Raw genomic sequence first — 15,103 nt, 5'->3', positions numbered from 1 at the left:
TAGACATTTCTCCAAAGAAGATATACAGATTGCCAACAGACACATGAAAGGATGCTCAACATCACTAATCTTTAGAGAAATGCACATCAAAACTACAATGAGATATCATCTCACACCGGTCAGAATGGCCATCATCAAAAAATCTAGAAACAATAAATGCCGGAGAGGGTGTGGAGCAAAGGGAACACTCTTGTACTGTTGGTGGGAATGTCAATTGATACAGCCACTATGGAGAACAGTATGGAGGTTCCTCAAAAAATTAAAAATAGAACTACCATATGACCCAGCAATCCCACTACTGGGCATATAGCCTGAGAAAACCATAATTCAAAAAGTGTCATGTACCACAATGTTCATTGCAGCTTTATTTACAATAGCCAGGACATGGAAGCAACCTAAGTGTCCATCGACAGATGAATGGATAAAGAAGATGTGGCACATATATACAATGGAATATTACTCAGCCATAAAAAGAAATGAAACTGAGTTATTTATAGTGAGGTGGATGGACCTAGAGTCTGTCATACAGAGTGAAGTAAGTCAGAAAGAGAAAAACAAATACTGTATGCTAAGACATATATATGGAATCTATTAAAAAAAAAAGATTCTGAAGAACCTAGGGGCAGGACAGGAATAAAGACGCAGTTGTAGAGAATGGACTTGAGGACATGGGGGAGGAGGGAAGGGGAAGCTGTGACGAAGTGAGACAGTGGCATGGACATATATACAGTACCAAATGTAAAACAGATAGCTAGTGGGAAGCAGCCGCATAGCACAGGGAGATCAGCTCAGTGCTCTGTGACCACTTAGAGGGGTGGGATAGGGAGGGTGGGAAGGAAACACAAGAGGGAGGAGATATGGGGATATATGTATACGTATAGCTGATTCACTTTGTTATACAGCAGAAACTAACACAACATTGTAAAGCAATTATACTCCAATAAAGATGCTGAAAAAAAAAAGGTTTGGGAACTAGATAGTGGTGATGGTTGCATGACACTATGAATGTACTAAATACCACTCATTTGTATACTTTAAAATAAATTGGCATATTTCATGTTGTATATTTGACCACAATACTTTTCTTTAAAAAACAGTAGCTGGGCTTCAGCCATCTTGTCAGTCACCCAGCGCTGCCTGTGAGGAGAGGAGATCCAGAAGGAAGATGCCATGGAACGTAATACTTCCAGTAATGTGAGGGGAGGGACGGTGGTCTTCAGCCAGGAGTTTGACCTTCCTTGCCAGAGAAGGAGGCCATGCTGAATCTTCTAAAGAACTTACACGTGTGCTCTGTTGTAATCATCAGTGCTGCTCCCAAATGTTCAAATGTTCAGAGCAGTCCTTTTGGGCACATGGTAAGATTGTACTTCCTGTTCCCATTCTGGTTGGGTGGGGCCACGTGACCAGTCCTGGCCAATGAGATGCAAGTAGAAGTCATTCCAGGCCTCCGGATTCAGTCCTGGTGTAAGATCTTCTGCAAGCTCTTGTTCCCTCCGTAAGCTCTGACAATGTTGGAGATGAGGGCTGTCCCATGAGCCTGAGTCTGCGTCATCCGGTGAGCAGAGCTTCTCGTGGCCTGCAGTCGACATGTAGCATGAAAGAGAAGTAAGCCTTTAATGATCCAAGTTACTAAATTTGGGGATGATGTGTTACCCCAGCATAACCTAGCCCAACCTGCAAGAATCAGCATGTGAAGTCTTGCTCCATAGACAGCCTCCATTAGCCAGAGATCCTAGCAGAAAGACGAAACTATCTCAGCAGCTGGTTATGAAAAGAGAGACCCGTACCTTTTCCTCATCCTTCCTCCAGCACCTGCATACAGGAGATGCCTGGTAGAGGCGGCAGGAAGGGAAATTGTACACCATGCCTTCCTCCTCAGGTCCCTATTCCTGAGGGGAAGAGAAGAGATGAGAATTAAGTCAGAGATGAGATTAAATTTCTAACCAGACTGGACTTAAGTGGTGATAAATTGAAATGACCAGGATACAATGAGTGCTGCCTAAGTGATAGGAGAGGGAAAGTCTGCAGAACTTGACTGACAGCAGTGATTGGGGCCTTAGGACCAGTCAGGGTCCCAGCAGGAAGCACATGGTACCTTCAAATGGAGGTAAGTTAAGAGAGTTTAATAGGACAGGACTATTTACAAGTGGTGGGGAAGTTAAGCCTAGCAGTAGTAGGGAGATGCTAGCACCCCAAGGTCAAAGGTGAGAAAGTAGGTGTGGCTGTAGAAAGGGCTACCCAGCAGGGGGCTTTGGTCTATGTGAGAGAAATGTAGCCACTGCCGACTCTCTGACCATCTGGGAGGCAGCCTAGGAGATGAATACCCCAACCTTATCTTCCTCCTGCCCTTAGAGTCCTTGCCAGTGCTTCTTAACTGGCTGAGCCCAGTGGAAGGCTAGAGGCCAAGGGAGCCCTTTGATACCTCCCTAAAGGTCTGTCTCCCAGGACTCAGAGCGTGATGGAGAAGGAGGAATTGATCAAGAGGGGCAAATGGAAGCTCTCCAGAACCTCTCCGTCCTGAGGGAGACTGCTCCATAAATTGTTTCCAGGGGTTTGGGGAATATTATTTTTTAATGGGTGATGTTCCAGATAGGGCAGCATGGAATGGAAATTAGAGGACCACTTAAGAAACAATTAGACTAGTTCTTGTCAGAGAATGAGTGGAAAGGTAGAAGGAAAGGAGGATAGAGTAGCATCTAGGAGAGGAGAGGATAAAGAGGAAGAAATAACCTGAGCACGAGGGGTTAAAAAGAAGAGCAGGGAGGTTTTCTTGGGTACCTGTTCTGCGTGTCCCTGGTGACTAGCCAGGGAGCTCTTCTGGAAGAGTGGCGAGGATGAAGGCTGTCTAGTTAGTGTCCTGGCAGGAAACAGATGGACACTCAAAAAAGATGGACTCTAAAGAATTTCACAAAGGGACTTTATAAGATGTAGGCAGGATTAAAGGAGCCAGAAAGAGATAATGAGTCACCCAGAGACTCATGATTGCTGGAAGCTGTTTCCTTGCTTGTGCCTGAAGGAGCAAGAGAGGGGGTGGTGACACTGGAGCCATGGAGGAACCCCTCCCACCAGGAACTGGGGCTGCAGAGGAACACAGCCTCTACCAGAGCCTTCATGAGGCTGCCATGGAGGGTCAGAGGCAGCCCACACCTCATCCCACAGCCCTCACACCCTCCAGTTTCCTGCCATGCCTCCCATTGGGTGAACCAACCAGAAACCCCAGAGCAGAGGAGCCCAAGAGGGGCAGAGAACGGATCTGTGGAGAGAGGGAGACAAATGGAAAAACTATCTACTTGGAGGAAGGAGGAAGTAAATGAGGCAAGGAGACAGTGAGAAAATGGCAGATAGCACACCAGGCTATTTTCTGGGTAAAGAAGAAGAGGGATGAGGCAAGAACAGTGTCAAGCAAAGGTGTTTTCTAGGCAAAAGACACCTGAGCATGCTTTAAACTGAGACCCAATTTACCTAAACCACACCACCAATGTCATGGTGACCGGTTACTCCTGGCTCACATCTCGTTGGAAAGTTTCTGTAATTTCAGGTGCCCCAAAAGATACCAAGGATGAAGTGAAAGGGGCAACACGGTCACAACAACATTGCAAGCTCGTGCTGGCTCTAACTATCCATCTTTCACACAAGAGAAAGATAATCTTTTAGAATAGGAAGACCTTCACTCATAGTAACACAAAGGCTACTATATTGCACTCCCCAGCTCCCTGGAGGCTGGCTGGATCTAGTTCAAATAATTTCTTTCCGGAGTTGCTGTTACCAGGAGGATTTAGAATAGCAAACAGGGGTGGTCAATCTAGGTGAAGCTGCCTGTGTTTGCATCCCGTCTTCCTGAGCAATTCGGAGAAATCAGCATCTGACTTTCCAGCAACAGACAACTGTGGGCAAAGAATGTGCTGTGCTCATTTTAAAGGCTTAGCTATCCTCTGCAACATCACTCATCAGGACGGTTTAAAAGGAAGGATTCTCTTCCTTGCAGTTGGAGTGGGATGCGGTGAGCATCTGAAAAGCCAGCAGAATCTGGATTGCTAGTGGGTAGTTAACTAAATGAGACAGCACAGACTGCTGCATTCAGCATGAAGTGAAAATGTGCAGAAAAGGGGAAATTGATAAATGGTCTTAGAAGGTTAGGTGAACTTTGCCAGGAAAATGAGGAGTTAGGCTTTCAGAGTTCAACCTCCTCAATGGTTCATCACCAAAGTCAGGTCCACAGTTGTGCAGGTTGTGCACTGCACAGAATAACCCTCCACCCTTGCCTGCCTGCCCTCCTGTCAACGGGGCAGGGACAGTTGAAATCCAGTGTGCTTTCCCCTCACCAAGCCATGCAACCTAGCATGCACCCTACCTAGAGGAAAGGGTGGCTTTTTCTCTGCATAAAGATCCTATTCCCCTGCCAAGCCATGTTCCCTGGAAACTGCACCACTCAGAGATGGAGGGAAGGGTCTATTTCTGATTCGCACAGAGATTGTATATATGCTTATAGCAACCCTGGCCAAATTCTTTCTAGTTGCTGAGGATGCATTTACTTTCCATGCCTTGCCTGAAAGAGCATTGCATCATAATCAGAGCATGAGTGGGAGAAATTCAGAAAAGATGATAATAGTAATAACGACAATCCCTCATTTGGATTTAGCCCTGAACATTTATTATAAAAGTACTTTCCTATACAGGATCTCATTCAAGCCTCAGGACAACACGGGGATCAAACTGGGTAAAGGTATTCTCTCCCATTTAACAATTGTGGAGAACAGAAAGACTCAGAGCGCCAGGACTGAAATCTCCATTTTTCTGATTTCAAATTCTCCACTCTTTGCACAGTATAAACCAAAAAAATCTACACATTTAGAAAAGCTTCTAGGTATTGAGTTGGACAGCAAGCACCTATTCGCACGTCTTCTGGGTAAACAGAACAGTAATTTCCCCCCGGGGTACCTGCTGCCTTTCTCAGTCCACTTTCTTCAATTCAGGGAGAGACTTGTAACTCAGGTCCGGCTATTCAGGGCACTGCCCTAGTGATTGGTTCAGGGCGGGCATGTGATCCAACCAGAGCCAATGAGAATCAAGACTATATTTGCATAGGGGTTGGGTTTAAGATGGCGAAGCGGCGAGGCCTGAACTCGTCACGGACCCACCAAATTCGAAGTTTGGAAGGATTTCCTCTGAGAAAAACCTAAAAACCTGTGGAGCAACCCCTTCACATCGGGCAGATGAGAGGAAACTCGCCTGGAAGCAGGTAGGAAACTCTGAAACACAATTTCGCCGTAAATCTCACCCCCACCCCCTAGCACCTCGACCCGCCGCAGGACGGAACTCAAAACCCGGAGCTTCTCATTGAGGAGCGAAGGGTTCCTGCCTCGCATTGGACACTCCAACTTTTAAGACATTTGCCTCACCTAAGACTGGAGAGAGACCCATCTCTTTTCTGTTGGTCCTGAGCAGGCGAGAAGGTGTGCCTGGTGGTTTTGGCTGCAGTCTTGCCCCCGTGTGGAATGTGGGAATAAATAAAGACAATGTGAGTGATAGAACAGCCAAAAAGTGACTAGAGGCAGGGTCCTAGTGGCAGCATTTGAGCCTGTAGGTGAGTCACACGCCCAAGATCCGTTTTATTTACTTAAGCCCATGAATTTCTTTTATTATTTGGACAGCTTGAATTGCATTATCTGTCACTTGCAACTAAAATATCTTGGCTAGTTCAGGTAGTTTCTTCCTCTTTTGTCCCTTAGCCATATGCAAATACAGACAGTGCCATTCACAGCACTGGGGACCAGCGTAAAGTTTCAGTGGCCAAAGACTGAACTACAGAAATTCCCTCAGTGCCATTCTTTGGCTACTCACCACCTCTACTCAGCAGCCTGGAAAAGTTGGAAAAATTCCTTTTCCCAGATGCCAGCAGAGTAGCCTAAGCTACTAGTAATTGTGAGGCAGTTGTGTGGTATAATGAGCAGACTCTCTTAGTAGAGGTTGAGCCGTGCTCTAATTGTGCTTGGACACCTGCATCAGATTGATCCCTCATGGTGAAAAGTTGCCTCTCAATGGTAATGGAGGCTACATGCAGGAGAAGGAGTCTTCTCCCCCAAGAAAAGGACATAATTTCTCTCCTTCAGTCTTACTGGTCCACCATAGGTCATGTACTCCCCTCTGGATCCATAGTGGTTGCCAGGAGCATGCCATGCATTGATTGATTTAAACTAACCAGGATCTACCCTGGATCTGGAAATGGTATCACATTGGTTATCCCTGAGTCACACTGGGGAAGAATAGATGCCAAAACTGGAATTCTGTTGAAAAGAAAGAAGTAGGGACTAGATGTTGGGTAAGACCAAGAGTGTCATTATAGTCACTACTTGATCATGTGACCCTGGGCATATCTCTCTAACTCTTTGGGCCTCAGTGTCCTGTCTGCAAATTGAAGAGGACAGAATGAAGGATTTCAACATCCCCTTTCTACTCTAATGTGCTATGACTCTATTTAACTCCAAACACAAATAGAAAAACCCACATAGTGTGGTGTGGAAAGGAAATTTGATGATGGTGGTAATTAATTACTCGTGTTCATTCATTTCAAAGTCACTTCACTTTGGGGGAGAGGTGTTGATAGGACAGAGGTGTATCTTACCTTAAGCAAGCCCAAAATCAGATTCACAAAACACAAAAACTTAGGTGAGACTACACATGCTGTTGATACATTTGCTTTACAAAGGGATTAACCAGAGTAAATCCTCTTTCCTGATTTCTATTTATTTCTAGATGTTATGATGATATGATGTCTTAAGCTTGAAGAAATTGCTTTTACAACCTTTTGAAATTTCTTTGGTTTTTGTTTGAGGAGTTCTGCTGTTTCTCCACACTCGAGACGGCTTACGAGCAGTCTTGTGCGATGAGTATGGGAAGGAACTAAGGAGACTTTCAAAGAAAGTGTGGGAAACAAGCTTCAGAAGGTGTGGTTCAGTTCAGTATAAATCAGCTTAACATTTGTATGTTTTAATAGCTTCTCATATCACTCCTGAACTCTATTAAGGACATTTATGTCCAAACAGTGGTTTTCTCCTTTCCCTCTGCATGCTCCAAAGTCATAAGAATGAGGGAGCACCATAGGTATATCTACTGGTTCCACAGGCAAAATTTCATCTCAAAATCTAGCAGCTTCTAAAAGCATGAAGACAAATGAGTCTCACTCACATCTAACTCTCAGCACCTCCTTTTCCCGTGACAAAACTCCAGTCTCCTCTCAGTGACCTCCTACCTTTGACCTTAAATACTCTCTACCTGGTGCCTCTCTTTTCTTTTTTAAATTAATTAATTTATTTATTTTGGGTTGCATTGGGTCTTCATTGCTGTGTGCAGGCTTTCTCTAGCTGCGGCGAGCAGGGCCCACTCTTCGTTGCAGTGCGCAGCCTTCTCATTGCGGTGGCTTCTCTTGTTGCGGAGCACAGGCTCTAGGAGCATGGGCTTCAGTAGTTGTGGTTCGCAGGTTCTAGAGCACAGGCTCAGTATTCGTGGCGCATGGGCTTAGTTGCTCGGCGGCATGTGGGATCTTCCCCGACCAGGGATTGAACCTGTGTCCCCTGCATTGGCAGGCAGATTCTCAACCACTGCGCCACCAGGGAAGCCCCCTCGTGCCTCTATTGATACTGTTTACCAGACACAAGCAGGGCCATTGTGAGCAGGACCCGTGTTCCTCCATGACACTCCCCTCCTCCCTTTTGCCTCAAGACCCATCCCAGGGACCCTGACCCTGGCCCAGCCAGCTTGGTTCAGAGGTTTGCCAGACTACTGAAAACCACTTAATACAGCAGGTACGATTCCTTCCAGCTCAGAACTCTTTCCCAGGCCATCTTCCCCACCTAGCGTGTCAACTCTTTAAAGCTTAGGAAACTCCCAAAGAACAAACTAATATGTTTTCTAGTGCCTGTGAGAATAGAGAATGCTTCTTCCCCTAGCAAAGCAGCCTATAGAGGAGTCAATCCATAAAATGATGGGAATAAAAGTAAGTTGTAGAAATGGAGTGATTTACTAAAAAAAAAAAAAAAAAAAAAAAAAACCTGAAATGGAGTGATTTACTAAAAAAAAAAAAAAACAACCTGATTTTAAATGGGTTCCCACCTCTGTACAGTTTCAGAGTTCATAAAATGATCTGGTCCTCAAATGTGCTTTTTGGCACTCAGTGTTCTTAACACTGAGAGATTCTGCAGACAAATATTAATGTGTATATTCTCCCCCAAAGTTGTGGCAACATTAAGACCAGATTCACTTGTCATTAATCAGCCAGAGTGGGGTCAGTGTTTCCCTTGAGAAAGGACTCCTGCCTCAGCCCAGGCCTGTGCTCCTGGCTGCCTGCTATCCTGCACTTCACCGGCCTTTCCCCAGCCCCAGGCAGGTGTGTGGGGTTGCAAATCCCGGTTTACAGAGCACTGCTCCCCGCACCACCACTGCTTCATAATCTCATTTAGGCTACACAGCAGTCCTGTGGAACGGGCAAGGTGAAGATGTCCCCCCTCGCATGACAGTTCAAAAATAACAAAAAGTTTTTCCAAATTTCTTTATTATAAAATCATATTCTATGGCATATAGAAAGTAAATTCTAAGCAATCATAACCTGTTTAAACAGACTGGATTTAGCTTTTTTTTTTTTTTCCCCCGGACCTGGTCAGATCATACAAACTACAGCACATTATAAATAGTTGGAAAGTTGTTTGGTTTTTTTTTTTTTGCTTTTTAAAAATTGAAGTATAGCTGATTTACAGTATTATATTAGTTTCAGGTATACAGCATAGTGTTTAATTTTTTAAGATTATACTCCATTTAAAGTTATTACAAAATAATAGCTATTTTTCCCTATGCCCTACAATAATCGTTGTTGCTTATTTATTTTATACACAGTAGTTTGTATCAATCCCATACCCCAATCTTGTCCCTCCCCCCTTCCCTCTCCCCGCTGGTAACTGCTAGTTTGTTCTGTTTACCTGTAAGGCTGTTTCTGTTTTGTTATATACATTCATTTGTTTTATTTTTCAGATTCCACATGTAAGTGATAACATAGAGTATTGTCTTTATCTGACTTATTTTACTAAGTATATACCTTCTAGATCCATCCACATTGTTGCAAATGGCAGAATTTCATTCTTTTTTATGGCTCAGTAATATTCTTGTGTATGTATGTGTGTATGTATAAGACATTTGTATAGTTTGCATATTAACCACTTGTTGGTCATGTCGTTTGCAAATATTTTCTCCCATTCCGTAGGTGGTTTTTTCATTTTGTTGATGGTTTCCTTTGCTGTGCAAAAGCTTCTACATTTGATTAGGTCCCATTTGCTTATTATTGCTTTTATTTCTTTTGCCTTGGGATGAGGGAAGGATTTATACAGGAAAAAAAGCAGTGCTCCTCTATACCCAGAGTCTTGCTAAATCAATAGATTCACTTTGATCTGACCCTCAACCCAACCTAAACTGGAATGGGAATCAGTCTAGGCAAATTAGGGAAACTTTTTTAGTTGTAGATTACAGAATCTTAACGGAAACCGACCTAAACGAGATAATTTATTATGTTAAGGTACAGTAGTGGCTGGATCTAAGCACCTCAGAGATGTTATCCAGAATCAGTCACTTTCCATCCCTCCACTCTGATTTCCTCCATGTTGGCTTCATCTTCACACAGGCCCTCTACAAGTGGTGACATTAATAATTGCCAGAAGTTCCTGGCTCAGGTTCAACCAGCTTATCATCCTCGGATAGTTCTAGCAAAAACCTGGGGCTAATTTCCATTGGCCTAGCCAGAGTTACATACCATCTCTGAACCAATAACTATGACCAGGGAAATGCAGTTCTCTCACTGGCCTGGACTGGCCTCTGTCATATGCCCACTCCTCATTCAAGGTGGGGAGGTCAGCCCTGCTCATCCAACATGGACCAATACTTTAGCAGGTGCCCAAAACATAATTGGAGTATTTTCCTAGAAGGTGAGTGGAAGCTGAGTATCAAAAACAACAACTCTGGACTATACCCTGCTGGCCCTGTTTGTGGATGCTGGAGTTATGACACCTCTTCTGACCTTCATTGTCATTGAATTTCCTGTGTCTGAAACTTAATAGGCAATTCAATAATAAATAGTTTTAAAATGAATAAATGAATGAATCTGGATGACAGTATAAACATAAATCATTTAAATAGTCTACAGTATTTAGTGATGTTCCTAAATGGATGATACAAAAGCACAGATGCAAAGATAAAGAAGAGATCAGGGGTAGAGGCAAGTTCTGAACTGGGTCTTGAAGGATGGATAGGTATAGAGAGGAGGAGGGGTAGAGGTGCATTCCACGCAGGGGCACAATGGGAGCACAGCCACTGCGATCAGACAAGCCCCATGCATCCAGGGACAGAGAGACAACTTGCCAGACTGAGCTTTGTGTGGGGAAATAGTGGGTGGGGCCAGGTGCAAGTTTGGAATGACCATCTGCGGAGTAGACACAGGGTGGGGTGAGAAGGGTTAGCATTGAAGGGTAGCACTGAAGGGAGGGAGGAAGCATTCAGTTTGGGACAGGATGAGTTGGCAGTGTCAGCAGGAAGCATGAAGCAGGATGACAGTGCTGCTTTAGAAAGATAAGCCTGGTGGAGATGGGGAGGGTGGAGGGATTGTCAGAGGTGAAGATGGAAGTGGGGAATTAGTCCAGACACTGTCGCCAGGTAAAGGTGATGAAGGTCTGGCCTCTACCCTTTCAGATAGCTGTTTGCAACCCAGCCTCAAGAGTCCATTCATCAACCTGCTCCACCCTTCCTCTTTCTCTCTTGCTACCTTTCCTGCCTCCACTTCCTGAATGAATGTCAGATATTTGATTATATTCAAGAAAATTTTAAATGCATGGAGGCTCCACTGAGAGAAGGAATAACGAGTGCCATGAGAAAAGACCAAGCCCTGCCACACAAGGGACTGATGGCGATGACATGGAGGCCCAGGTAGACCAAAGAAGATATAGCTTACTGTCACTCGCTGTTCTGCAAGCTGAGTTTGGATCTCAGCTTCACCATTCACTGGCTGGATGATCAGGGGCATATCTGGGGCATATCTCCCTTAGCCTCAGTATTTCTCATCTGTAAAATGGAGGTAACAATTGTACTTTCCTCAGAGACTTATTATGAGAATTGTGTTAACAATGTTATGTAAAGTGCCTGACTCAATAAATGTCATTATTGGGCTTCCCTGGTGGCACAGTGGTTAAGAATCTGCCTGCCAACGCAAGGGACACGGGTTCGAGCCCTGGTCTGGGAAGATCCCACATGCCACAGAGCAACTAAGCCTGTGTGCTACAACTGCTGAGCCTGCGCTCTAGAGCCCGCAAGCCACAACTACTGAGCCCACGTGCCACAACTACGGAAACCCATGTACCTAGAGCCCATGCTCTGCAACAAGAGAAGCCACTGCAACGAGAAGCCTGCGCACCACAAGGAAGAGTACCCCTGCTTGCTGCAACTAGAGAAAGCGCGTGCACAGTGACGAAGACCCAACACAGCCAAAAATAAATAAATAAAATAAATAAATTTATTTTGTTTTAAATGTCATTATTATTATTAGCAACAGCAGCAGCAGTAGTAATAGTAGTATTTGCATCTGGGCACAAAACAAGCAACACTGCTGGTAGAACTCACCTAGGCTTCCTCCCAAAGCTAAAAATCCCTACAGAAAAGGGAGGCCTTTGGAGATGGAGTTAAGCTTTTCTCCAGGGGTCTTCAGGCTGAGCTGAGACTAGTAAACTCTGTTCTCTCCTGAAAGATGCCAACCACTAGAGGGAGAGTGGATTTCTAGAAACCACAGCCCCTTAATCCCCATGTCTTTCACACTGCAGTTGGCCACGTATTAGCAGTTGTGATATCAATTTACTGGGACCCAACCAGCCTTTTTTTAAATGGAATAGAATAAAATTGAAAATGGCATTAATTGCAGAAGATTCAGGCAGATATTTATTGTTTCATAAGGCCCTTTGTTTTAGTTACATAATTAAGTATGTATGTGTAAAATGTATTTCTTATTGTGGGACATGATCAGCCAACAGTAGCCTAAGAAACACTGCCTTAAAGGATATGCAAGAGAAAACTACCTCTTTTCTTTAATTCTCAGACAGACACCAAACAAATAACATTCAGGTGAGTCACTTTTCTGTATTAAAGAAGAATCAGATACAGGAGTAGAAGATTAAACTAATGGTGCCCCATATTGTTAAAAACTTGTGTTATAAAGCAGAAACTAAACACACCATTGTAAAGCAATTATACTCCAATAAAGATGTTTAAGAAAAAGACTAATGGAATAAAAAAAATAAAACTTGTGTTATTTCTTGGATGCTTTTCCTCCGGTATAAGCATCTCTCAAGGTATAATCAGGCCATCTTTTCCACAGGTCTGTAAATGACCTGCATAGTTCTTTTTCTAGGTGATAACATCGACTCCCAAGGCTTTTAGTGGTTCCTTTAATGTGGCTGAATCCGGAATTACTTCTTTAGCTCTTAACTCTAGACATTTATTTCCAAATGATGGCTGGAGTTCTCTCCATAAGATGTCCCATATCCCTCAAATTCAGCCTATCTGAAGCATAACGTATCATCTTCCCTTTATTAAAAAAAAAAAAAGTAAAAAGCTCTTCCTGTATTCCTTCTTTTGGCCCCTGTCTTAGTCTTACTCTGTTCAGGCTGCTATAACAGAATATCACAGGTTGGATAATTTATAAATAACAGAAATATATTTCTCACAGCTCTGGAAGCTGGAAGTCCATCATGGTGCCAGCATGATTGGGTGAGGGCTCTCTTCCAAGTCTCAGACTTCTTGAATCCTCACATGATGGAAAGGGCTAAGGAGCCCTCTTGGTGGTGGTCACTTTTCTAAGGCACTAATCTCATTCATGAGGGCTCCATCCTCATGAGTTAAGACCCCATCTCCTAACACCATCATTTTTGAAAGCTAGTATTTCAACATATGGATCTGGGGGGACACATTCAGGCCATAGTAGCCTCTTGCCTCTCAGTAACCCAAATGAGAAAACTCAGTATTGTCAAGTCTTCTTTCCCTCTATCATTACCAACTCCTATGACTTCTACCTCCCCAGTGTCTCATCTGTCCAACCCACTTTTCCCTCCCACTCACACCATTCTAGATGATTTGTGTATTCTTCTTACTCGTCTCCCTTGGTTTCTAGTCTCACCTTTCCCATGGATCCTTCCCATGGCCATCAGCTACCTTACAAAAACCCAGGATGAATCATGTCATTCACTCATATCATCTTGATTCTTAGAAACACGCAATAACCCCCCAAGAACAACAAAACAAAATGCAAATGTGTAAGGATAGGATTTAAGGCCCAAGCAAAGAATGACAGATGGTTTTATCTCAAGTGCCAACCCCAGCTGATTAGTGGTGGCTTTTTGGAGAATTGCATTGAGAAAGATTCTGAGGCTTCATACAAACTCAGCAAGAAAGACTAGCTGTGGGCATAAGATGAAAAAGTAGACATCCTCAGTCTAAGCTCAATCTTATTTTTTTTTGCTTCTTCCTACATACTCTAGCAATAACTGCTCAGCCACAAGAACTACTCATTACTACCCAAATAGCATACACAATTCTATTAACCACAAAGACCATCTCTCTTCATGATTTGTTTCTTTTCTAAAATTAATTTATTTTTTATACAGCAGAATCTTATTAGTTATCTATTTTATACATATTATTATGTATATGTCAATCCCAATCTCCCAGTTCATCCTACCACCACCACCACCCCCCGCCCCACTTTCCCCCTTTGGTGTCCGTATGTTTGTTCTCTACATCTGTGTTTCTATTTCTGCCTTGCAAACCAGTTCATCTGTACCATTTTTCTAGATTCCACATATTTGCATTAATATACAATATTTGTTTTTCTCTTTCTGACTTACTTCACTCTGTATGACAGTCTCTAGGTCCATCCACGTCTCTACAAATGACCCAATTTCGTTCCTTTTTATGGCTGAGTAATATTCCATTGTATATATGTACCACATCGTCTTTATCCATTCATCTGTTAATGGGCATTTAGGTTGCTTCCATGACCTGGCTATTGTAAATAGTGCTGCAGTGAACATTGGGGTGCATGTGTCTTTTAGAATTATGGTTTTCTCTGGATATATGCCCGTAGTGGGATTGCTGAGTCATATGGTAATTCTATTTTTAGTTTTTTTTTATTTTATTTTTTTTATTTTTAGTTTTTTAAGGAAACTATATGCTGTGCTCCATAGTGGCTCTATCAATTTACATTCCCACCAACAGTGCAAGAGGGTTACCTTTTCTCCACACTCTCTCCAGCATTTATTGTTTGTAGATTTTCTGATGATGCCCATTCTAACTGGTGTGAGGTGATACCTCATTAGAGAAATGCTCTGCATTTCTCTAATAATTAGTGATGTTGAGCAGCTTTTCCTGTGCCTTTTGGCCATCTGTATGTCTTCTTTGGAGAAATGTCTATTTAGGTCTTCTGCCCATTTTTTGATTGGGTTGTTTGTTTTTTTAAATATTGAGCTGTTTATATATTTTGGAGATTAATCCTTTGTCCATTGATTCGTTTTCAAATATTTTCTCCAATTCTGAGGGTTGTCTTTTTGTCTTGCTTATGGTTTCCTTTGCTGTGCAAAAGCATTTAAGTTTGATTAGGTCCCATTTGTTTATTTTTGTTTTTATTTCCATTACTCTAGGAGGTGGGTCAAAAAGATCTTGGTGTGATTTATGTCAAAGAGTGTTCTTCCTATGTTTTCCTCTAAGAGTTCTATAGTGTCTTACATTTAGGTCTTAATCCATTTGGAGTTAATTTTTGTATATGGTGTTAGGGAGTGTTCTAATTTCATTCTTTTATGTGTAGCTGTCCAGTTTTCCCAGCACCACTTGTTGAAGAGACTGTCTTTTCTCCATTGTATATCCTTGCCTCCTTTGTCATAGATTAGTTGACCATAGGTGCGTGGGTTTATCTCTGGGCTTTTGATCCTGTTCCATTGATCTGTATTTCTGTTTTTGTGCCAGTACCATATTGTCTTGATCACTGTAGCTTTGTAGTATAGTATGAAGTCATGGAGTCTGATTCCTCCAG

At 43.0% G+C, this 15,103-nt stretch overlaps 1 long non-coding RNA gene across 1 annotated transcript; it reads right to left on the bottom strand.

The window, feature by feature from the left end:
- Positions 1-1,040: 1,040 nt before the first annotated feature.
- LOC136794667 (uncharacterized) lies at positions 1,041-2,896 on the bottom strand. The gene is made up of 3 exons (XR_010841742.1): positions 2,779-2,896; positions 1,788-1,889; positions 1,041-1,576 (listed from the first exon to the last, which is right to left on the bottom strand). It is a non-coding gene; the product is annotated as an uncharacterized lncRNA (long non-coding RNA).
- Positions 2,897-15,103: the final 12,207 nt, after the last annotated feature.

The sequence above is a fragment of the Kogia breviceps genome, chromosome 8 (assembly GCF_026419965.1).
Source record: "Kogia breviceps isolate mKogBre1 chromosome 8, mKogBre1 haplotype 1, whole genome shotgun sequence".
NCBI classification, from domain to species: Eukaryota; Metazoa; Chordata; class Mammalia; order Artiodactyla; family Physeteridae; genus Kogia; species Kogia breviceps.
Note: the sequence above shows the minus strand (reverse complement) of the source record. Positions and strands in the feature narration are given on the sequence as shown.